We start from the raw sequence: 6,000 nt of genomic DNA on the forward strand, positions 1-6,000 counted from the left end.
TTGACCATTCCTGGCAATGAAGAAACTGTAAAGGAATTGAGTTTGCAAGCCAATGTATTAAAGATTCTTTATTCATTTGTCTTTCAACATGGGTCTTACATTAATTAAGCATGATGTTTGATTATCAGAGCAGATTATTTGGTAGCTATTTTAAGCTTCATTTGCAGAAGGCCAGGGCCTTTGTCCATAAATAAGGAGGTTTTTTTGACATTTGGGTTGTCTAGATGGAGAACATCTTACAGCATCGCAAGGATGATTACCCTGTCATAATATTACACGAGTCATTTTGGTCTTGTATGACCAACACAAACACATGCAAATTATTTGAGTCTACAAGGATGCATAAGTTGTCTTCGTTACAGTGAAACATTCTGAAATTTGTACATCTGTGTGAAGCTCATTCAGTCCTGCAGACATTTTCTTTCTAGATCTGTGTGCTCACATTCAACTAGTGGTTTTCCAACCTGAGAGAAATTTATGGTAAATATTATCATGGGACTCTTGTGATAGTACTTCATTTTAGAAACAGGGTTGTTTTTTCAGTTCCTGATGTGATTCTTGAAGTCCAAATTATTTCAGTTTTATGGTAATGGATTTACTTGTTCTAGCTGTAAATAAAAAATCCAGAAAATAGTCTAGCAGCATAGTTTCAGTATAGGCAAGCCCTAATTAGAGTTTTAATTGGAGCATGGTGTGCCTCACAATAAAACCAGTCTCTGTAAATTAATCATATTGATTAACAGTGTCTAAAATTGCCTAACTTGGATCAGCTTCTGAAGTACTTCTCCAAAAATTTAGTTATACATTGTGTTTGTGTATATGTGTGTGTATATATATATACACACACACACACTCTCACACATATATTTGATTCAGGGGGAATAATCTATGGAAAATGGCAAAATGAATTATTTTATTGCAGTGTTAAAATCATTAGTACTGTATTGCAAATTATTTATAATTTACTTTCATTAAAATGCAAACAGTCTGCCAATTTGCAGCCAGATAGAGGCATATATTATACATCAAGGAAACCTGGTCCAGAATGTTGATGTGTTCAGTGTCCGAGTAAATAATCTAAGGGGAGATGTTTTGCAGCAGTTGACCCTAGAGACAGAAAACAAGGACGATCACAGATTCTTTAATGAGAAATGGGTTTCATTTGGGTGTTCACTAGCTGCCCAAAATTGTATTCTAAAAGCTCAATTAAATATTTAATTGATGGCGAGCAATAGAATACAACAGCTTGGAAAAGGGTAAGGGCTTTTTTTTTTTTTACTAATTATTTTATTTATTACTTTCTCAGCAGAATTCAGCACAACTTTGATGGTTGAGACTTCATTAATGAGTTGAGGGTAAAAATTTTGTATCCATAGATCTAAGTAGTGGCATAAAATTCTTTAATGAGGCTGATGCTGACCCATTAGTATTTTTGAATTGGGACTTCTTGATAGTAAGTTGTTCAGTTTCTACTTAAACACTGCAGATACAAGCCACAGCTCTGATAGTTTCTAAGTGTCTCACCTGGTTCTGCTGGAAGGCAGCAATGTTAAGCAGAATTAAGAAGGAAAGAGCTAAGATTAGGAAGTGCTGGCATGTAATTTAGTTTGCTTAACATGGCATGTCTTACTGTTTCATGATTCCACTGTATGAGGACTAGTGAAACCTGGCACCTAAAATTTCTGTATTAAGTCAGAAAAATCAGAGAATGGAAAATCGAATAGGCTCGAATTGGCTGTGCAAAGGCCTTATTCTGCACAATTTTTCACAGGTTGAGCTGTATTTGTAAGTGAGAGAATATCAGCAATTTACTGCACAGAGACAATCCTGTGGGAAGAACAATCTCTGCCTCCTTGTTCAGTAAGGCAGGTGCGGAAAGAGCAAAGCTCAGCATAAATTTCCAAGAAGAATGAGAAAAACTAACAGAAATTGGGAAGGGAGCAGAACTTGCCAATTCTTAAATTGAACTAGAGAGGAGAAGTCTTTGAAAGTCCTTTTTCTTAGTGTCATGCAGAGTGTTTAAAAGGCTTCTATTAAAATGTAGGAATGGGAGAATGGCAAAACAAAATCGGGATGGATGCTGATGATGTATTTGCAGATACTCAAGGCATAAACATTTTGCTTAAAGGTGTCAGCTTTAGTACAGGGTTATTCATAAAGAGATTCAGCAGAACTGTGTTCTTGCCTCTTCAAAGGCTCCAGTGCTAAAAAATTCAATAGCAAAGTCGGTTGTATCTTCATTTCCCAAGATAATTCAGATTCTTTTCCAACTTCCTACCTACTTGCACGAGTTGCTGGTATGTCGTATGTTGCTTTGTGTAGGTGGAATCTCATAGAAATTGTAAGTTACCCCACAGGCAAAATGTATTTTGTCCACACCTGTTGATTCAAAGGGAGAAGGAGGACCTTGATAAAATCTGAAATTGAATTTTTTTTTTGAAGCAGACCGGTAGATTTGGACACACTGAAGTTATTTTGTGTGGAACCTGTGTACAAACTTTCTTTGTGGATCCAAAACCTGGCTTCCCTAAAGGATGGGCAGATGCTGGCAGTACATACAATTAAACTTTGCTGTCCACGTGCAAAGTACTGTCCTTCCCTATTGTATTTTTCTTCTTTGATCAAAAGACAAGGTCTGCCTTTTTAAAATTGCCAGACTTCTGACAAGTATTTATTACGTGTAGTGAATTAAGAGATCCTATGAAAGTCCATGCTGACAACTTAAATGGAAGACACTAATTTACTTCCTGCAAATTTTAACAGTAACAGACAACGAAGAGAGACTGAAGTTGCAGGGATGCGGTCTGTTCTAAAGAATCAACTACCAGAAGGCTCCCAACCTCCTGTCATAGAGAACACTGACCTTTTCAGAGCTCTCTCTTATTTTGCTGTCTTCTCAGTCCATCCGAACAAATCAAGTTGTAATGCGTTGGGTACGGAATGACCGGACAACTAAACTGTGAACGGCTGAAAAGGGTAACATTAACACCTTGGTGTAGGTCATAGGTAGACCATAGGAGGGATTACAGCTGGTACCTCATCTCTGATTCCATATGCTCTGGCAGAATAATAATAGAAAATATGCAAATATATCTGAATTAGAGCACCTAGATTTTTTAATTTTTTTAAAAAAATTCTAGAATTTCTTTGTGTTTGACTTGCTGTTAACTTGTTTGTTTGTTTTAACATTTAAATGGCTTTCTAGCTTGGACATAACAATTGTGGAAGGAAAGGAAAAATGTGAATACTCAGAGAAGTATTCATAATCTTGCATATTGCAATTTCAAATTGCATATTGCATATTCAAAATGCAATTACAGAGGGTAAGTGGTGCCCCCCTATGCCTGCTGGAGGAAGGGCAGTTTAAATTTGATTTCAGGCTTGAAAATCTTCCGTAAGCAATTACGTGATACTAGGTTTATTTCCATGATATTCAGTGAAATTGTTGGTCCCCTTTTGCAGGGGAAGTTTCCCCTTCCACCTTCCTATTTTGGGATCGTAATCACCCGCGTTATGGAAGGGCTCCTGAGCGGGGCAGCAGATGCTACAGGTAAAGCGAGGGTGGGCTGTTAGACCCCAAACTCAGCCGGTGGTAAAGGCAAGGACATTTAAATGCTTCTTCAGAGTGACACTATTGGCCCAACCGAATGGTTTTCTCTCAGGGAACCAGATCCGTAAGTTGAAAATACTTTTTTTTCCCATGTCATTGTCACCACTATTTCATTTAGCAAATACTGCCTGTAGTTCAGTGCAGTTCCCACTGACAAACTCCAGCGAGTGCTTTCCAGAGGGTTATTGAGTGGGAGTATTATATATTGTTCAAACTAGATGCCAACAGGTGCTTTAAAAAAAAAAAAAAAAAAAAAAAAAAAGCTGTGTTTTGTCATTACTTTTCACCCTAGTGTAGCAGGAGATAATAGAGTTGTATTAGACTTGCCTGGCTCCTATTTCACGTGCTGTAACTAATAAAAAGCTATAGGCGACAAATGTCAGTTGCAAAAAGAAGGTTGCCTTTGTGCTTTTTTTTGGTGAGTGGTCATTTTTTTCACACACTTGTTTCATAGTTATGACCCTAGTGAGTCAATCTTTCATTGCGGTGAGGCCCGTTTTTTTTAATCCAATCATAGGCTCATGAATAATAGTTTATTTTTGACCCTTTGAAAATATTTCTTCCACCATTGTTTGTGAATGAAATTTTACAGTAGCCTGTAACAAGCAGTCACAGATCTTGACTCAGAAAAATGTGCACAGCGATTGTCTTCACAGATCACAGTTCCTTGGTAGTATAATACCCAATATTCATAATCCCCTCTAAACTGCTAGCTGTTTCACAGCGATGCTCTGCCACCACTGATGATTGCAGGATCTAGAGGCTCACTGATATAAAGGCAAAGGTTACTGCATTTCTGCGTACCTGTCTTTTCTGAGTATGTTTTTCAGTTCCTGTCTTCAAGGTTGTTCCAGTACGCTGGGCTCTTAAGACTTGCAGGTTCTGTTCTTCATTCTGGTGTGGCATCTCAAATTGTGGTCTGTACGGAAGGTGTGAGATGTCTCTCTGGCAGGTAGATTGGTTCTCTTGGAGAATCTGTGAAACGTGGTCCCTGTGTTATCTGGGAGTCAGAACAAGTTTTCAAACAGATTTTTCACTGCAAAGTGCAGTACATGCAGGTTTGGAGGCATAATACTTAAATACAAATAAAATATTAACTCTCTTCAGCACATTTCCAAATGCTCAGGCTATTCTGCTACTGAGACAGGTTTTGTTTTTTTAATGTGCCAGAGAACAGTGATTGTCAAGTATCCGTGTTCTCTTTCTCGAATTTTCTCCATCTGCCACTTATTTAGGTACATTTCTCTCTACCTTTTTGCTTCCTGCCTCTAGTAATGTTTTATATAAGCAGTAAATTAGTCTGGTGTTTTATGTTACTTGCAGAACTAGTATCTAGTCTTTATATCTGAGCTGTGTCAGAAAGTTTTGGTGATGGTTTCCATATAATGCATCTTCCTCAGGCTCTGTGTCTCTTGTCTGGATTTACTGTGTAATTCTTTTCTCTTGCTTCAGCCCTAGCATTATCTTGTATTTTGGAAAACCAGCAAGATTGCTGCTGCAGCTGTCACGTTCCAAGACCACAGCTTTGATCACATCACTCTGCTCTTGTACTCCTTATTCACTGTGTCAAAAAGTTGGTCTTATCTTCCAACCTCAGTTCTCAGGACTCCACCTCTGAACACTTGTTTTGATTTTTGTGGGTTTTTATATCATTTTCTTATGTTTGGGAGAAAGGTGGGGTTTTTCTTTTTTTTTTTTTTTCTTTTTTTCTTTTCCCCCTGTTTTTACAAAGAAGTTGTTTTTCAGATGAAGAGCAAAGTATGAAGTTATGGGCAGATGAATGGCAGCAAAATGACCCTGGAAATAGGCTATTCTGTCCTAGTTCTACCTCTGTGCTACCCTCCCATTTTTGCTTTCTTTGCTACTACTAAGCCATGATACACCAGCACAAAAATGGCAGCAGTAAATATAACAAAGCAACCACCTCCTAAGCCAAGTTGGAGCTATGGCATGGTGCTATGACAATAAAAGCTCCAGTCTATGCTGGGGAAATGAAGAGGAAGAGGAGGAGGAGATGCAAACCTGGAGCACCACTGGCATCTTTGTCTTTCTCCCCACCTCAGCTTGCTCTGTTTCTGCTGAGGAAGCTGCTCTGCCATTATCACAGTATTTAATTTTGTACATACAAGAGAGGGTGGTTCAGGACTCATCACCTGCAGCCATAAAATACAAGACTTACTTAAAGTACGTTGACTTACTCCATCAGTCAAGTTCCACACCGTCCATTGCACTGTAGATTTGCAAGTTTTATTGAAAACTCATAATCTGGGCTAAAAGAAACTCTTTTCATCTTTTTTTTTTTTTTTTTTTTTGTCAAAACAGATTTTATGCAATCTTCTTGATCGATTTTCTTCTCTGGCTCCTAGATGAATTTCTTCCTTGTGTACTAC

The sequence above is a fragment of the Buteo buteo genome, chromosome 4, assembly GCF_964188355.1.
Source record: "Buteo buteo chromosome 4, bButBut1.hap1.1, whole genome shotgun sequence".
NCBI classification, from domain to species: Eukaryota; Metazoa; Chordata; class Aves; order Accipitriformes; family Accipitridae; genus Buteo; species Buteo buteo.